This window comes from Mastomys coucha, unplaced genomic scaffold (genome assembly GCF_008632895.1).
Source record: "Mastomys coucha isolate ucsf_1 unplaced genomic scaffold, UCSF_Mcou_1 pScaffold12, whole genome shotgun sequence".
NCBI classification, from domain to species: Eukaryota; Metazoa; Chordata; class Mammalia; order Rodentia; family Muridae; genus Mastomys; species Mastomys coucha.
The window spans coordinates 51,660,993-51,681,767 of record NW_022196894.1 but is presented as its reverse complement, the minus strand read 5'-3'; the positions used below and the strand labels follow the sequence as shown (position 1 = coordinate 51,681,767).

General features: G+C 36.0%; 1 pseudogene; it reads right to left on the bottom strand.

The window, feature by feature from the left end:
• Window positions 1-20,502: 20,502 nt before the first annotated feature.
• Window positions 20,503-20,627, bottom strand: LOC116086724 (annotated as a pseudogene).
• Between the last annotated feature and the right edge of the window lie 148 nt (window positions 20,628-20,775).

Sequence of the window (20,775 nt, the reverse complement as noted above, 5' to 3'; positions counted from 1 at the left end):
TAAAATAGTTTTCCTTTATATAATAGCAAGCAACAGATTTGCTTTAATTCTAATTAGTCATCAGTTAGTGTGATACTAATGCCCTAAAGGAACCCACTTAGAATCAGAAACATGCAGTATGGACATATCACAACTCAGAGTAGAGTGAATTGGAGATTGCTAACGAAACATCAAAGCTTCCTGGTTTTTTAGATGTGTCACAAGAGGACAAATCATCTAACTCCATAAAGTGACACAATAACTTTGTGCAAATCAAATCTAAGAATGAGACATGGGTTAGTATGCTTTCAAATTTTGAAGAAAAATAAAATGTTTCATAATTAAAGTTTCTACTTTTACATATGGAATTTTATCATGATTTCTCTCTGATTCCAAGCTTTCTTTATTTACATCTTTAACTTCAACAATTTTAGACTAGTGAGAGAGAAAGAATAGTTTCTAATAATAAACAGTGTGGTATTGAACAATCTACTGAGTCTGCATAAGCCGAAGCATGGTTCAGAAAACAGTGGTTAACAGCTAATTACAATTTATAGCAGGCAAGAGAGTTTATCAGTTACACTTGGTAAGCTTTAAATATTGTTTCCCTGTATTCTTTCTACATGAAAGACTGAATATGTTCCCACAGGCCTTGCTTGATTTATTGGGAAAAATAATATGTATTTTGAAAAATGAGGTCTGTGAACATTGATGAAAAATTCTGAAAGAACACAGAAGGAGTGGTTACAGTTGGCTGCGTAAATAATGCATTAGAAAGCTGTTCCCACTCAAAAAACACAAGTGATTTTTTTTCTAACAGAACCCAAATTGTTACTTCCTGAACAGTCTCTCAATTAGAAATGTCACCATCACTTCTTGTTAGAAAGATAACGAAATTAATTATTTAGAAGCTAAAGGAGACATAAATTTTAATTAATTTTATTGTAACTTAGATTTTAAAGAATCAAAAACACATGAATGAGAATGTAGGTTAAAAACTACTTCATGCCCTGTATTTTATTACTTAATGCATAACTTAGCATTTCATTTGTGTATATACACTAGCAATTTGCCTTCATGTAATGTTAGATAGATGAGCATCTGGAACTATTCAAATTTGGCTAAAGAAAGAAGCTGCTATAAATTAAGAAAATAATTTTATTATAGAAAAATTATACAATAAAAATATAACATTTAATTTGGATATTCGGTTAATATAAATTTAACTTTGTTATTTGTTTGCTTTAATTAATAGACAAAAGTTAATGATATATAATTGAACAAATTATATTTATATTCATATTAAGATGCTATTTCTTTTAAAATACAAAGATTTACTTTATAACAGCTTTACTATATTTGCTTCTATTTATAATTTTTTTCAAAATGTCAAGAGACATAGCTCACTCAATTTTATCAAAGCCACAAATTAATAGTTTAACCAGAAATTATAGTTACAAAGGATGAGTTTCACTAGTGATTTTTAAAGAATTACAAATAAAGTATATTATTTTTATTCTACAATGAAAATTATTTAACATGGTGTATTGTAGTAAATATTATGTTATTTTTCCTATTTAAAATGAAAGTAACTCCAAATAATTTTGACGTTTTTGAAAATTTTGTATTAGTTAGGCTTTATATTTTTTCCTCTCTTCCATCTACCAATAATAAGCCATTTCATTTTAAAGTTTTAATATATCCTTCTTATTTTACTATGTATTATGGCATAACAATATCTTTCATGATTGCTACCCTAGAAAACTACAGTATAAGTTTAACACTCCAAAAACCAAACAGAAACTTTTCATTATTAATTGATTACAAGGCCAAGAAATATATCTCTTTAATTATAAAAGTGAGATGAAATTAAATTTCAACACAGTGGAGATATGTATATGCAAGACCATGCTAAACACATATGAAAACATAAATGTCACAAACACACAATTATAGCATTGATGTAGTACTGCATATTGATTTTTGTTTCTGTGTTTAATATATTCCTGTCCTTATCATGTAACATTAAATAGACAACTCACAGAACTCTCTTTGTTTTCACAAGACATCTTCATTATCAATCGTTTAGAGATGAAAACATGGACTTTTTCTGAGCAGGTCCTTGACAATGCAAGCTTTGGGACCACCATCTAATGAATGGTATATTCAGTTAGCTTAGTTTACCCAGTGTTCAGGCTTGAATGGGTTATCTGTATTACACTCCACCCTCAAGCTTGGGTCTATGCAGAAGAATGTCTTGAATGATTATAGAACCAGAGATGGTAGAAAATTGTAGCGAGACACATTTTCCAGACACAAAAGACCTAGTGCATATATACCACCATGCACAAGACCTGCACAAACTCAAAACTGGATGATATCACAGTAAATGCTAGTCACAAATATTAGTTGTTGGAATAGAGAAAGCCAATTGTCTTCTATGGAGTGACAGCAGATTATCAACCACATCCCAGGTCATGCCTCATTCTCAGGAGTTGTTAGCCAACACTAACTGGACTTGACGTTTTATAGTAGATGTTGTGACTTTTTAAAATAAAGAACATAAAATTGCTTGACTAGAGAGTGTTCTTGTCAGGATTTCTGTTGTAGTTATGAAACACCATGCCCAAATCAACTTAGAGAGCAAAGGGTTTATTTGGCTTACAGGACCACATCATTGTTGATCCATTTAAAGGAGTAAGAACACGTACCCAAATAGTAAAAAACAAAACAAAATAAAACAAAACAAAACTTGGAGGCATGCACTAGGTGATGCACAGGGCATAGAGAAGAACAGATTACTGCCTTGGTCAGTCAGCTTTCTTATAAATTCTAGAACCATTAGTTCAGAAATTAAACTACTCACAATGGGCTTTGCTCTCCTCAATAAATCACTTATTAAGAAAATGCCTCTACTTCCGTATTAGTCTGTCACAGTTGGAGCCTCTCAGGAGACAGTTATATCAGGCTCCTGTCAGCCAGCACTTGCTGGCATCCACAATAGTGTATGGGTTTGGTGATTGAATATGGGAAAGATTCCTAGGTGGGACAGTCTCTGGATTGTCCTTCCTTCAGCCTCTGCTCCACACTTTGTCTCTGTAACTCCTTCCATGGGTATTTTGCTCCTCTTCTAAGAAGGACTGAAGTATCCACAGTTTCGTCTTTCTTCTTGAGTTTCTTGTGGTTTGTGGATTGTATCTTGGGTATTCTGAGCTTCTGGGCTAGTATCCACTTATCAGTGAGTGCAAGCCATGTGTGTTCTTTTGTGATTGGGTTACCTCACTCAGGATGATATTCTCCAGATCTATCTATTTCCCTAAGAATTTCATAAATTCGTTGTTTTTAATAGCTGAGTAGTACTCCATTGTGTAAATGTACCACATTATTTTCTGTATCCATCCCTCTGTTGAAGGACATCTGGGTTCTTTCCAGCTTCTGGCTAATATAAATAAGGCTGCTATGAACAGGAGCCCGATATAGCTGTCTCCTGAGAAGCTCTGACAGTGCGCGACTAATACCTAAGTAGAGGCTCATAGCCATCCATTGGACTGAGCCCAGGGTCCTCACTGAAGGAGCTAGAGAAAAGACCCAAGGAGCTAAAGGGGTTTGCATCCTCATAGGAGGAAGAACAATATGAACTAACTAGTACCCTCAGAGCTCCCAGGAACTAAACCATCAACCAGAGTACACATGGTAAGACTCATGGGCCCAGCTGCATATGTAGTAGAGGATGGCCTAGTCGATCATTAGTGGGAGGAGAAGCCCTTAGTCCTGTGAAGGTTCTATGCCCCAGTGTAGGGGAACACCAAGGCAATGAAGCAGGAGAATGTGGGTTGGTGAGCAGGAGTAGAGGGGAGGGAATAGGCTTTTTTTTTTTTTCCTGAGGAGAAACCATGAAAGGGAGTATCATTTGAAATGTAAATAAAGAAAATATCTAATAAAAATAAATTTAAAAAAAAAGAAAGAAAGAAAATGCCCTACAGCTGGGTCTAATGGAGTCATTTTCTCAATTGAGTATCCCTCTTTTCATATGATTCTAGATTGTGTCTAATTAACACTAATCTCTGTAGAACAGGGGAAAGTCTTAAAAGATTTATAGACAGCAATAATATGGTGACAATTTGCTGTATAAAATTCTCAAAGAATAAATAAAAAGAAATCAAAAAATCCTAGAATGGAATTCAAATTCAACGTTTGATTCAAACAGGCTTAAAAAAAAATCTTCCCAAACTCTTGAGAACACATCCTTTGTGTTAATTACACATACCAAGAGTGGCCCCTCAGCTATTCCTGACCCTATAACCTACTCTGACATGTCTATGGTGTATCTCTAAAGCTGCCCAATAAACCATCAACAGACATTAGAACAAATATAGCTAATGTCATAATTTTGTTTTAATGGAAAAAATGTATAAAGAGCTTTCTCTTAGAAAAACGCACATTCCCTTCAGTGACTTGAGCAGGAATTTAGGTATACATGTGAAGAAGAGGAATTTGAGATAGAATGCTGCTCTGTCAGGACAGGTATTTCTTTACACCATCTATTTCCATCTTCAGGGCCTGAACACTTTTATTCATTTCCCTTTACATGTTTGATTTAATTTTCTTATGTTTCTTTAATGGATTTACTTATTGTCCTTTTAAAGTTCTCTATTATTTTTATAAGATTGGGTTGAAGGTCAAACATTCTAACATGGGCACATTGCCACTTTCATTTGCATGACACAGGATTACTTAATGGAAAAATCATTCAAGATATAGCATGCTCTTAATGGGCATTAGAGTAGCTAAAATCCATGAAAAAAAAACCTATGCAAGTATTCTTCAATCATAAGTTCTATGTAATGAAATCTGTGGTATTTAAGGATCATAATATACTCTTGTCCTCCCCATCCCACATTATGGCACAATGTATATTGCTTCCTCAAATGTAAAAATTTTCTACCTTTCTCTTTTGGAATACAAATTTTAAAAATTTTACATAATACTTGGTGTTTTTATTCAATAATGAAATTTTCCTGCAGGCCACTCTTTCTTTTTTCTTTTTCTTTTTTTCTTTGTTTCCTTTTTTTCTTTTCTTTTTGATATGTAAGATAATTGCAATGTTCTTAAATGTAAAATTCAGCTTCAAATAGTACAATTTCAAATGTTAGTATATTTTTAACAGTATAAATGTATTTGTTCTTAGTGTGTCATAGTTTTCATATAATTCATCAGAATTAATAGAAGTGATGGCTTTTAATAAGAGAAGTAGGAGCTCCAAGGCCCAGAAATGCTTTCAACAAAATCACCAACATCAAACTAACAGGAATTGACAATCATTGGCCATTAATACCTCTTATCATAAATGGACCCAATTCACCAATAAAAAAACCACAGGCTACCAGAACAGATGCTAAAACAAGATCTATAATACTACTGCATAGAAAAACTACACCTCATAAAAAGCAAAATAGACATTGCCTCTATAAAAGGGCTAGAAAAATGATTTGTAACCAAATGGACAAAGAAAGGTGCTAGTGTAGACATTCCATTATCTCATAAAATAAGGATTCAATGAAAGTTAATCAAAAGATATGATAAAGGACTTTCATTCTCTTCAGAGTAGAAATCCACCATGATGACTTCTCAGTTGTGAATGGCTATTCTCCAAATGCAAAGTTACCCATATTCATAAAAGAAGCATTGCTAAAGCTTAAATCACTAATAGGTCCCTACACCTTAATAGTTAGAGACTTCAACACCCCACTCTCACCAATGGAAAAGTCATCAAAACAAAGAAACACTGAAACTAACCAATGTTATCAATCAAATGGGCCTCACCGTTTATTATAAAATGTTTCATTCAAACAGAAAACAATATACTTTCTTCTCAGCACCTCAAGACACCTTTGTCACAATTGACCACATAGTTAAGATAATTGAAATAGCTCCTTATATCTTATCAGACCCCCATGGACTAAATCTAGACTCCAACACCAGAGAAAACAGAAATCCTACCCTTATGAAAACTGAACAACCATCGACTCAAATAAAGAATGAAGACAAAGGCTTTCTAGAAGTCAATGACAATGAAGGCAAAGTATACACAAACTTAAGGGACACAATAAAAGTGTGGGTAGCAGGAAAGTTCATAGAATTAAATGTCTTCAGAAAAATTTTTAGAGATTCCATACTTGCAATTTAAAAGCACACCTAATATCACTAGAGCAAAAAGAAGCAAACACACACAAGAAGAATAGACGGTAGGAAATAATCAAACTCAGGGCAAAATCCATCAATATTAAACAAAGATAATAATACAAAGAACCATGAAAACAGGAGCGTGTTCTTTGAGAAAAATCAATGAAATAGACAAAAGCTTAGTCAAGTTAACTCAAATGTGAAAGAAATAAATTACCAAATTTAAGAAAATTAGAAAAGAAAAGGGAAGTAAAAAACAGACCCTGAGGAAATCCAAAGAGTCATTAGGTCTTACAATACTCTACCAAACTGTGCTCCACAAAATAAGACCAAAGTGTGGATACTTCATTACTTCATTCCTTCTTAAAAGGAATACCCATACAAGGAGTTACAGAGACAAACTATGGAGCAGAGACTGAAGGAAGGACAATTTAGAGACTGCTCCACCTGGGAATCCTTCCCATACTCAATCATCAAATCCAGACACCATTGTGGATGCCAGTGAGTACTGGCTTACAGGAGCCTGATATAGCTGTCTCCTGAGAGGATCTGACAGTACCCAACTAATACACAAGTAGAGGCTCACAGTCATCCATTAGACTGAGTTCAGGGTCCCCAATGAAGGATCTAGAGAAAGGATCCAAGGAGCTGAAGGGTTTGTAGCCCCTTAGGATGAACAACAATATGAACTAACTAGTATCCTCAGAGCTCCCATGGACTAATCCACTAACCAAAGAGTACACATAGTAGGACTAATGGCTCCAGTAGCATATGTAGCAGAGTATGGCTAAGTGGGAGTGGCCCTAAGCCCTGTGAAGATTCTATCTCCCAGTGTAGGGGAAAGCCAGGGCCAGGAAGCAGGAGAGGGTGAGTTGGTGAGCAGAGGGAGGAGGAGGGAACAGGGGTTTGTTGTTGTTGTTGTTATTTTTATTTTGTTTCATTTTTTTGGAGGGGAAACTAGAAAACGAGATATCATATGACATGTATATAAAGAAAATATCTGATAAAAATGGAAAAAATAATATACAACAACAACAAAAGAAAATCTAATGAAACAATTTTCTAGATGGATGCAATGATACAACTTACCACAGTTCGCTCAACTTTTTCCTATTTTGATTTTTCCTGTTTTGCAAATTCTTCCTCTTGCCAAAATGGTGGTCCCACACACCATTCTGGCTCAACCTGCTTGTGAAACTCCTCTGGCTGATGTAAACTTCTCTGGAGCCCTTCCTCCTCACAAAATGGCTTTTCACCCTTTGCAATGAGCATCATTTTCTTAAATTCCAAAGCCTCACCAGCTTCATTTACCAAGCAAGGAAAATGGAAAAACAGGGTGAGTCATTCTCAAGGAAAAGGACTGTATGATGTTCACCATCCCATCCTCCGTTGGTGCCACCCAGTGCTGGGTCGTAGGGTCCTGGATGAAAACTGCATTTGAGAATCATGCGCAATGCAAAGGTTTCCCTAGTCTCCTTAGACAGCTGGGGACAAGTCTGATGGGAATAAGAGGAGATGAGGGAGTGAGGCTGTAACTGGCATGTAAACAAATGAATAAGTTAATGAAATAAAGGAAAACTTTGTTTCTTTACTGCTGTTTGCATGTGGTTTTTCTAGCTATGTGAGATAGCCCTCCAAGCAAAGCTTGAACAGTTTCATCAACCTTCTCCCAGTCTGCCTTCTGAATTCCTCTTTCTGTGTGTTCTTGTGTTGCCACATAGAATATTCCTCCTAGACCTTATTTTATGCATGCATTTTCTACAGTCATGAATTCCTATTTGGGTCAGGGTTTAAATCAGAGAAAAGAACTTAAGACCACCTGACCCCAAATCAAGTCAATAACAAAGTTATCAGAATGTTTATTTCATTAAAAAATATAGTAATGAAGGTTAAAGGGATAAATAAGCATTGTAGAGCTGGTTCTGCTTGTATAAAGGAACTGAGTTTTGTTACCAGAAAACACATTGAATAGGTGACAAGTTCCAGTATTCCATGGTATTTAATGTACTTTTCTGGCCTCCACTAGGACTTGTACACACCCACCACCAATATTCATATAACATAAAAAATAAAAATTAACCCACCCATCTCAAAAATATAATCTAGAATTGTTCCTGTTGAAAGGACATGTAGGGACAAAGAATGGAGCAGAGACTGAAGGAAAGGCCATTAAGAGTGTTCCCACCTAGGAATATATCCCATCTACAGACACCAAACTCAGACACTATTGCTGATGCCAAGAAGTGCTTGCTAACAGGAGCCTAGTATAGCTTTCCTCTGAGAAGCTTTGTCAGAGCCTGACCAATACAGATATGGATGTACCCAGCCAGCCATTGTCCTGAGTTCAGGGACTCCAATGGAGGAGTTAGGAGAAGGACTGAAGGAGTAGAATGTGGGGCAGTGGGCAGTTCTGACAGCCGGAGTCCAGTAGAATGGCCACCTCAGAACCCCAGAGACCCACTGACCAAAGTAAATTTGTTCACAAGGTTTGGTAGGAGTTTAGTGATAGCTCTGAGACCAATGGCTCAGATTTCAGCCCAGACCCCTCACAGCTGCCCCTGCAGGAGATGTGTGCTCTATCAGGCAGACACTACCTCAAACTCCCAGTAATGTAGCTGGACCTTGCACCCAGTCATCTGACCACAAGCCAGACATGCCACGCCTCATACAATAAAAGGGGTGGTTTGCCCCCTCCTCACTCTCTTATTCTCTTACTTCCCCTCACTCTCTTGTTCTCTTGCTCCTTCCTCACTTTCTTGCTACCTCTATCTCTACTCTTACTTCCTCTCTTACTTCCTTTCTCTTGCTCTCTCTCTCTCTCTCCTCTGATCTTTCTTCTCTTCTCTTGCTTCCTTCCTCTTCTTTGTCTCTACTTAACTAGCGTATTTCTCCTTCCTACAATAAAATAACTCATTCATACATTGCCTCCTTTTTAATCAAGGCACCGTGAAGCAAACAGGTCAGCCTCAAGGGAGAGAGAGAGACCCTGGCCTCAGTAGCAGGCCCCTGCTTCCAAGGAGAGAGAAAGAGGCTCAGGTGGGCTACCGGCCCAGGCCCCCCTCCTTTGGAACAACAGTGGAAGGGGTTTGCAATACTATAGGAAGAACAAAATATCAACCAACCAGACACTGCAAAGCTCCCAGGGACTAAACCACCAACAAGAGAGTACTCAGGTCCCTGCTGCACATATAGCAGAGGATTCCCTTATCTGGCATCAATGGAAGGGGAGTCCCTTCATCCTGTAGTACTGAATGCTAGGGCACTGGGGCAGGAGTGGGTAGGTAGGTGGGGGAATCCTCTCATAGAAGCATGGGGAACAGGGAAGGAGATATGGGGTTGTGGAGGGGAAGCTGGGAAGGGAGATAACATTTGAAATGTAAATAAGTAAAATAAGCAATTAAAAGTTAAATCCACTGGAAAAAAATGAACTCTGTAAAATATGTGAGTAATTGGAAATAAAAAACTAGTGACTGCCAATTACAAATGTTCAAACATTATACTTTCTTGTAATAACTAACTCTAAGGTTAACAATCTAATATATGTACCTTAAAATGTCACCAGAGAAGCTTCATCCAACAGCTGATGCGAACATAAAGAGACCCACAGCCAAACATTAGGCTGAGCTCAGGAAACCCTGTGGAAGAGGGGAAGGATTTTATAGTTGACAGAGGTTAAAGACATGATAAGAAAACCCACAGAATCAAATAACCTCATAGGGGCTCAGAGAGATTGAACAATAAATAATCAGAGAGCCTGAATTTGTCTGAAAAAGATACTGTATATGTTATGGTTGTATATCTTCTCCTTCTTGTGGGACTCCTAGCAGTGGGGGTTGGGCCTCTCTAAGTCTTTTGCCTGCTTTTGGTACCCTTTTTGTCCTACTGGGCTGTCTTGTCTGACTTTAATATAAGGGGAGGTACCTAGTCTTACTGCAATTTGATATGCCATTTTTATTGATATCTCTTGGAAGGTGGCTGTTTCCTAAACAGAAATGGAGGAGGAGTAATCTGGGGAAGAGATGAGTTTTGGGTGAGGCACTGGGAGGAGAGTAGGGAGGGGAAACTGAAGAAATAAAACTTGTAAATGTACACAATCATATCACAAATTTACTTCTGTAATTATACTTGATATTTGGATCTTGTTTCACAATAGGTATATACTTCACTTAAGTGTCCTTAATCATCAGCCATTAGTTCATAACAGTCAGAAAATGTATAGCTATCCAATTTTATAAACAGAGTTTGTTCAAGATGCTGGCCTTCGCCCAATGTGTATTGTTGCCTTTGTCAAAAATCTAGTGGCTGGGGATATGCAGACTCATAGTATAGTAATTATAATATTCTTGTCAATACTTATCTTTTCAGATAATTATAGTATATATGAAGAACTCTTCATGAAACCAATAGTAGCTATATGTATTCACTCACTAGCTATACAATGAATGTCTTTACATATTTAGAATCTAGTTTTTAATCTTTAACCCTAAAGGTAAATAGTGATTTTTTTAAATATCTAAGGTAGTTGAACAGATATGTATATTTTACTGATTGTTAACATGCATTGATATCATTCAATTGTTACACTTTCTAGGTGATTACATGAGAGTTTGAAAGTTCCTTTACACACAGGAACTGTGGAAATAAAATAGTATATGGCTTCTTTACTGTTTGATTCCCTGTTTGTCTCATAGTTCTAAAGAAAAGAATAACCAAAGGACTCTATGAAATTTGTTGAATGGATCTGTGGTGGAGTACCACAGCAGAGTTCAGTTTGCACTTTATTTCAACTTACATAACCTACATTGATGTTTCAGGCAAACACCTAAATAGCTTGGCAGAAGCAAGTCCTTATTGGCAAAAACTATTTTTGTGTTCTCATAGATGTACCATGGACAATTGATTTGTCCATCTTGTTACAATGTATTTCTACCATGAATAAGCAGAACAACATTTAGCAGAACAATAAGGCTTTGGTTTCATAAACCATATTCATTATGTTCCTTCCAGTGTTTAAGGAATAAGTAGCATTTGACATGCATAAAGCTATGCTCTGGGAAAACAAACCTTTAAAACATGTCTCTTATTCCTCCTCAGAACATTTTCATTAATTCAAGCATATTCATTTCCATTGAAATTTTACAAAAGAAGAAGAAGAAGAAGAAGAAGAAGAAGAAGAAGAAGAAGAAGAAGAAGAAGAAGAAGAAGAAGAAGAAGAAGAAGAAGGAGAAGAAGAAGAAGAAGATCAAGAAGAAAAGAAAAAGGAAAAAAACCTCTTAATCTATCCTAACAACTTTGCTTCAAAGAAAATTAGAAAATGTCTTATTCTGAGACAAAAGCAACTAAACATGAATGATAAACACAGATTCAAGTTACCCCAAATGATGTGACCTAATGCATAAGCAGTTTCCTGAACTTTTAAATCCATGGTTTGGAAGAAAGTGAAAAAAATCAGTATATTTATCTTTTCCATAACTGGTGACATCACAAAGTAAGCTGTAGGAAGGGGAGTGAATTTTGTCTATCATAATATACACTACATTGTGCAATTGCCAACCCCCAAAAGGTATAGAGAACAGGTGGGATCTTAGTTCACAAAGTTTGGTACCTTGGTAATCCCATCTGATATGAAATGCCTAGAAAGCTCCTATAGACTTGTCACTATTGGATCTACCTCACTGAAAAGCTAAAATGAGTGGAGATCTGTTTGTTATTCATGGAAGATGGTGGTGGCAGAAGCAGTAACATCAACAGCAGCAATCACAAATGGACTCGCTCAAGATGAAACAAAGGTAAGAAAATGGTTGTGGTTCCATCAAGAGCTCTGCATTGTCTATTGTCAATAATTCACTCTGAAGGTGGATCTTTACAGTTCACCCTTGAAAGATGGTCTGAGAGGTCTGTGCTCTAAGTGTTTCTCCATCCAGTAATGTTTTGATTGAAGAGGAGCCGTCACAGTGCACAAACATCTACATGTGTCACGTACTATCTTTCAAGATTTATAACTTTGCTTGACAGAGGGTAGAGGAGACTAAGGTTAATGATACATTTATAAATGCTTATATAATAATCAATAAGCTGTTAGGCCAGATACCACAGTTAAGGCAAACTGTTATTAATAGATTTAGTATCATCTAAGGTAATTATTGCCTTCAACCAACTGTGTTGCATTCTAGCGATTTCTATGATGTTACATCAGCTAGGCAGTGAAAAGAATCTTTCATGTAGGTGCAGCTTCCTCAGAACACCTCAAAAGCCACAGAACAGAACAATGAACATTTATGCACTTATTTCTTCACTTTAACAACTGTCAACACTGTCCAGCTTTGTCTATCATTCCTGTGCTATAGAAAATGGTCTGAGTCTTGTGGATGACTGAGTAAATACCCACTGAAGTTTCCAGTCTTTCCACCCACTGGAACAAATAATTAAATAAGATTATATGTAAGGTAATAAAAAATGGACAGTCTATTACAGAAGAAACACTGTATAGAGTGGGCTTCTGAGTTAGAAAGGCCTATTCTCAAAAGCACTAGGTTATGATGCTCATATTTCCTAGGTTGTTTACAGGGCACAACTCTTCCCTCTAGTTTGTGATGTGTGTATGTGTGTGTGTTTGTGTGTGTGTGTCTTTTTGCTTCATGTAGCATTTCTAATATTCTACTATCATTTAATTTGTTTCACATATTAATCTTAGTATCACCTTTTCTATTTCCTATTCTGCAGCTACATTGTAAATCTTTGTTACTGGAATACATTAATGTGAATTTAATGTATTTAAGGTACCATATATAATTATATAATTATGCTTTGAAAAATAAAGTGATTAAATAGTTAATTATATTCTTAAATCCCAGAAAACTAAAAAATTATATAATTTTTTGAGGTATATACTTAGTATACAAATTCTCTTTACAGAGAATATTAATGAAAAATAAGGTGTTTATATCAGTGTTCGTTAAATTTTTACACTATTTCTGTTATAAATATCAGTTAATCCCAAATATGTCTTTTTTTTTCTTATTGACTGGACATTAAGTTACATAAATGTAGGATACTTATCTACCTTTTTGTGTCATTACATTTTAATTTGTTGCTCTAGTGAAATTAATATTATCTATTTGGCCTTTGAAATTTATTTCTAAAACATAAATTAAAGTGCATGATTATCAAAAGCCTATTTTGGATAAAAATTTTTAAATAATTTTTTACTTTTTAAATATTTTATACAATATATTTTAATCATGTTCTTTCCTCTTCACAACTCCTTTGAGATTCCCACAACTTTGTGTTCTTTTTTTCTCTAAACATTAAGGTCAAAAAAACAGTCAAAACTAATGAAACAAGCAAAAAGAAACACACACACACACACATACACGCACACACAAACACACACATACACACACACCAAGCCAAAAAGCTCACCTAAAACATGGAGTCTGTTTTGTGTTGACCAAACTACTGTGGATAAGCCTACCCTGGAATGTGACCAAGACTTTTATGACAATAAAAGTAAACATTATTTTTATGAGAAAATAATATCCAATATTACAGAGATTTGACATGCAATTGCCTCAATATTCCTTTACATTGTTTCCTTTCCATTGAAAACTATTTTGTTTAATTTGCTTCAGTTTTTGAGCTAATAAATATATTTCTCCCTTCTTTTATTCGTGCCAAACTCTTCAACATATCCAACTTTTTCTTTTTCAAATTCATTCCCTTTTTTTCAGTAATTTTTATCACATTCAAATATGCATAAACTTATACATATACAGTCCTAATACCCCATAACCTATATACTGTTATTTGTATCTATGTTTTCAGAGGTGATGACTTGGTATTGAATATTCAATTGGTATATTCCTCCATGGAAAAGATGTTTTCCCCCTGCCAGCATATTTCAGTGACATAGTTATTTGTGTAGGTAGGGTTTAAAGATGGTAGCTGTAATTCCTATGCTACACATCATTTATTGTCTAGTATTTTCTAAGTGAAATGCTAGTATGCAATACAAGGACCCTGATAGATATGCATCAGAAGACTGCCTGGTCTGACATCAGTGAGAGTTGACACACTTAACCCTGGAAATACTTGCCCTAAGGAGTGGGGAGTCTTGGTGTCATTGGAGGGAGGGGACATCCTCTTGGAGATGAAAGAAGAGGGATGGGATAAGGAACTGTCAGAGGGATGAGCAGGAAGGGGATCATGACTGGACTATAAAAAAAGATTTAAGAGAATTTAAAAAAATATAAAATTATGAAATGTGCTCTGAAAATATAAAAGGCAAAAAAAATAAAATCTAGATTTTCTGTATTTATCATAGTCATGTGGTTATCTATCCTAAAAAGAAAATTAGATTTTTTTATTTGAGAGAGATATTACCAGTTTTTATTTCAAAAGAAGAGTGAATGCCCTGAGGATTGTGTAATAATGTAGAAATATGGTCTTCTTTATCAAGTTGTTTTGTAAAACTCAGTTAAAAGAAAATAATAGATAATTATTGTACATATAAACACAAATCAATTGAGTTAAACAGAGTACAGAAGATTATTTTTAAATGAATTAATGAATTCTTAGAAGTTGATTTAATATTTACTAAGTACATATCCTATGTCTTCTCCTTTGATTTAGTTTATTTTTCTTGTTTTTTGTTTCTCTTTTGAGTTTTTTCATTGTATTTAATGTTCATGAGTATTTCTTCTGTGTGCAGACTATGTATATTTATGCTATGTCTATAGATGCCACAAGAGAGGTCTAGATCACCTGGGAGTACTAGACTTACAACTGAATGTGGGCCATAGGGACAGTGCTGGGAATTGAACCTGGGTCCTCTGGAAGAACAGCCATGGCTCTTATAAACACTGGATCATCTCCCCAGCCTTGACTTTGACTTACTTTTAACAACCTCTATATGCATTTTTATCAAAAAAAATTTTTTAAATACGGAAGAGCTATGAAATGTAAATTTCTGGTTTCTTTGGAAACTCAATTGTGTCATTTGATGTTTTTCTTGAAACTGTGTTATGAGAGGATGTTTTTGCTGAAGTAGACACATGGGGAGATGCTATGCTGAGAACATTGGTGTGCTATTTTTCGGGAAGCTGTCTGGGAAAAGGACATTTGACATTTTGCTAGAAAGGACACTGGAGAGAACATGTGATGTTCTGAAAGGGTAAAAAATATAGCCTAGCAGACAGTGGACCAGGCTGAGTGGTGTAAGTTTGCCTTGTCACTCTTTGCTGATCACAGTTTGTCATTACTTCATAGAGTAATGAAAAACTTTCACAACAAAGTTTCTCATACTCTGAAGATCAGTGTCTTAGTTATATCCATTGTTTTTTTGTGATAAGATACCAGATACAAAGCAATGAACATAAATGTTTGAGTCTTATGACTTTAGAAGATTAGTATCTGTGTTTATTATGTTGGGGAGCACAACATTCAGAAGAATGTATGAGTCCAAAACAGTGTCCACAGTTCTGATGGTATTCTGTGGCTTGCTGTCACTTCTGCAGACTGGAGCCATTGACATCGCTTTCCTGTTTCTTCTGAATCAAACTGCCATTGCTGATTCGCAAATGCTGTTTGCCAGTGGATTGAGCTCCCACTGCTAATTCATGTGAACTGAACTGCTGATATGCTGGAAACGCAGATTGGATTTGCTCCTAAAGAACTCTTGCTAAACAGATCCACATCCTCCTTAACCCTATTGACCTTTCCTTTCTGTTATCTGTGGTCAGTGGTGGGCTAGAAGGGAGATTTGAGCATTTAAGTACACTTATTAAAAGTAGGTTTGGAAAACCTTGATCTCTAGTTAGAAGAACAGTTTTGGAATGATTAGGGTATAGCCTTATTGGAGGTGGTGTTTTACTGAGAAAAGACTTTGAGGTTTTTGTTTTGTTTTGTTTTGTTTTGTTTTAAGCCACCCATTTCCAGTTAGCACTTTCTGAATTCTACTTGATATAAGCTGTAAGACACTGTGGACACTGTTTTGGACTCATGCATTCCTCTGAATGTTGTGCTCCCCAATATAATAAACACAGATTCTAATCTTCTAAAATCATAAGCCTCAAACTTTTGTGTTCATTGCCTTGTATCTGGTGTCTTATCACAGAAAAACAATGGACATAACTAAGACACTGATCTTCAGAGTATTAGAAACTAAAAGACATGATCACTTATTTGTTTAGCATTGCTGATGTGGTAGTTTGAACGATAATGACTCCATTTGATCATGAATTTAAATTACTGGTCCCTCCGTGATGGAACTGTTTGCCAAAGATTAGGATGTATAACCTCAATGGGATACCTGTGTCACTGGAGGTTTAAAAAAAACCTCATCCCATTCAGTGAGGTCTCTTTCTTTGTCTCTTGTTTATAGATCAGATATCAGCTCTACAGGACAGCTTTAATGTACTGACTGTCTGTTTGCAGCCATAATCCCTGCCAGGATTATCATGGTTTCATCCTCTGAAACAGTAAAGGCCAATATACAAACTCTTTCTCCTATGAGTTGATTAGGTCATGATGAGTTATCACAGTGAAAGAAAGTAACTAAGATGAAGTTGACACCTATAAGTGATATATATATATATATATATATATATGTATGTATATATACATACACACATATATACATGTACATATATATACATATATGTGTATATAAGTGTGTATATATGTGTATACACACACATACACACGCACACACACACACACACACACACACACATATATATATATATATATATATATATATATATATATATATATATGGACAGATTTTATTTTGGAAGAGTTGCATTCAGAGACATCTTGGAGAATTCATATTAGGGAGAAAAACATTCAGACTGGACAGGAAGAGGGCTACCTCTTATGATCAGGGACTAGGGGGAATAGCAAAGAAAAATTGGATAGAAAGAAATAGAGTAGGAGAAAATGGTAAGAGTAGTGTAGTGTAGGGAAGACCTAGCAATTTCAAATAGAGTTGGGATCTGCGCAAAAGGAAGTTTGTGAACTTCAGTAGTTTGGGAGCTTAAATCTGGATAGTAGGGTAGAGAATACATAGAGGAGTAGAGACTGGCCAGTGTGGGGGATGTGGAAGTCAACCTTGCAAAGAAAATGTTTGATGGAGAACAAAGCACCTCAAGAGTCATGATCTACCATTCATGGCAGTAGATCTAAGACAGTTTCTAGCGCACTGGTGAGACAGCATAATGGAACCAAGGCCGGGGCAGTGGCCACTTCCCTATCTTCAGGGAAATTCTCACAGGTGACAATATCTACTGCCCCCACCCCCAAATACTTCTAAGTTACCTCATCAGGCAGGGCTTTCCTTACAGCATAGAGAAGGTGTGGCAAGATACAATTGGTCAAAGATTTAGAAACTTGGGATTGCCTCAAACACTGTATATAAGCTTATGGGCTGGGCAATAAACTCAGTTCTGCACCCTGGTGCTGGTCTCCTGAGTCAGATATCACATGACTCCATTGCCTCTGACACTGGATCCTCTCTACAGTTCTCATACCATGATGTTTGTGTGGGCTTTGTTACATATAGCAAGCACTTGTGAGTATGGGCTGAGTAAGTCTGAGTGCCAGTGTAGTCTTTGATATGCGACCATAGGTATATGTCAGGGGAGAACTGTATATCCCTTTTGCTACAGGAAAAGAAATGACTAATTTTGGAGGACAAAACTAATGCCACAATTTCTTGATTCATATTGGCTTTTATCTAATTACCAGAAACCCTTCTATAGTCTTGCTAACCTGAACCAAGTCTACCATTTCAGGAAACCTAACAGTTCTAAGAGGTGGTATATATTGCTATGTTAGACTTGGGTATATTGGGTTTTTATTGTTTGTTTGAAAAAAGTGGAAGAATAGATGAATGCTGTAGGCAGCACTTAAGTTGCTACCTTAGTAGGAGTTTGGAAGTCTGTGGTCTTGAGAGCAATAGGGACTGTGAGGGCTCACTTCAATTGGTTTCAGAGTGGAACATTAGTAGAAATTGGACCAGAAACAATTCTTGTATGGTTGTGGATGTGGATGTGTTTTGCCCTTGTCCTAAGAATCTGGCTGAAGGTTCTGTGCCCCAGTGTAGGGGAATGCCAGGGCCAGAAAGCGGGAGAGGGTGGGGTGGCAGGCATGGGGAAATGGGAGGCAACAGGGGTTTGTTTTTGTTGTTTTTGTTTGTTTCTTTGTTTTTTGGAGGGGAAACTGGGAATGGAGAAATTTACATGTAAATAAAAAAAAAAAGAATCTGGCTGAGGATGAACTGCAAAGTTTTGGACTAATTTCTTTAGACTGTCAGAAGAGAAATCAAAACAGCTTAATATTGGCTGCCACATGAAGGTAACAGATTCCCTTGAGTAATTTAGAGCTACCTTGTCGGTCATAGACTCAGCGTCTGGACTCTGGACTTGTAAGCTTTATTAGATGTTTTCTTCTGTAGGTTTCTTTGCTCATGGTGTCTCTTCACAGCAGTAGGAAAGGGACTAAGAAAACTTGAGGACAACAGCTACTTCTAAAAAAGTTATATAACAGGTAAAAATAAATGCTTTGTACAGTAAACTTTATCCAGAGTCTAAAAACATTGTTGCAAAAATTTTCTTGACAATTGCCAATATTCGTTTTAAGAATTGCACAGAACAAAAGGTTAAACACAAAGAAAACAAATCATGAGGAAACAAGAGGCATATCAGAATATTAATACTACATGAAAATATTAGGGAAACATTTAAAAATAACAATATCCAGGAGAACAAAATAATAAACACTTCAAATGCTAAAATCTATTTTAAAAATTCTACTAATAAGATGGGACATTGTAGCACCTAGAAATTGGTTTAAGTGTTAGATTTGAATAAGTAGGAAAAAGAAAAAAATTCTGAGTAATTCTAATTTTGGTCTGAGGCCATAGCCAGGATAGAACCCAATAGGGAAAATATTTTAAAACAACCAAATTTTTGTGAAGGCCCTTCAAAGGTTTATGATGCCTTTTGTAAATGACCATGATAAAGGGAGCTCTGAAACTACATTTTAAACCTGTGAAGTCAAAATACTTCAGAATATTCTAATAAGGATAAGAAAGACAAAACAGTAGATTCAGCAGAGACTATAAGCCTCAAAACTTCAAGTACTGAAAGCCATGCAGAAAGAAACAGCATGTTCCCATGCCCACCATGATAAAACTAAGAAAACAAACAAACAAACCAACAAAAGAAAGAGTAAAATAAAGCTCATGTAAGCGTCTTTAAATCAGACAGAAACTGGGGCACCAGCTAAATCAAGATAAATATTATTGAACAATGGAAAGACTGAGGTGAATAAAGTTGATAACAATGGAAATCAACCTCAAATTTTGTCCATTTAAATCCCACAAAATAGAAAACAAGACTTAATTTAGAAAAATAACTATGGTTACCTTTTCTAAGAAACATTAGGTATGTCAATAAAGAGAAAACATAGTAGAAACAGTAAATGAATCATTTAAAACATTCAAGATTTAAGTTATTCTAACACTGAGCTGTTATTTCTCTCATTGTTATCTAAATATTTAATATTTGGTATTTTTAAATGTTTTAGTGTTTTTTTCCTGGAAGCTGTAAAGTGTCACAGTGTGTCCCATAGTATAGTCTTATGTCCATATTTCTTTGCTTGCAAATGTTCATTGTGATGACTCAGTATGATATGAAGCTTCTGGCTTCTGATTCTCTATCATAAATGGAAGGGAAGGGGGTCTCTCCCTGGTTAGTGCCAGCACATAGCAGACAGGAGGCAAGACCTGCTCTCCTACATTCATGCTTTTGGGGTCAGCTTATCTGCAATCCTCACTTCTGGAGCCAATCTCCATTTCTGCCTCTCTTCTTTGTGCCCACATCCTTCTATTTCTCTTTCTCTTCCATTTCTTTACCATTTTTCTTGTTCCTTTTAGTGGTGACTGAGGTCTCTGAGTATATCAGGTAATCTCAGGGGTGGTCTCTGGAGTGGTAAAACCAGATCATGCCTTATGGCACAGGGCATGATCTGCCTACCAAAGACTGTAGAGCACAGGACTGGCAGTCATCTCAGACTATCTTTTTCCAGCCCCCATGGCACAGGACTGGTGGTCATTCATGATTCTCTCCTTGCCTGGCCTGCCTAAGTGGCCCTCTGTGAGGGTTGTCTGTCTTGAGCTCACACCTACACAGGACCCATGGTTCCAGGTAGTGGTCTAGTCTCTGTCCTGAGAGCCTATCTTTGCCTGCCTGGTTCAAAAATGGTGGTGGCTTAGGCTACTGCCTCTCTGGGCCTTCTGGCACTGGACTAGTGGTTGTCATAAGCTTTTCTATTTTAGAGAATGTTAGGCTACTAAAAATTTAGATGTTCATATGTCAGAACATTGAGTATAGACATAACCTTTCTGCTACCTACCTACATACATGCGAAACAGCAACCACATGTGCAATGCCATTAGGAGTATTGGAAATGAGCTATTTTTTAATGTATGCTATATCAAATGAAATTTTCTGTGAACTTCAAATCAAAGTAATTAATATGTATTTGATATGAAGTCAAAGTAATTATATATATATATATGTACATATACATACATATATATATATATATATA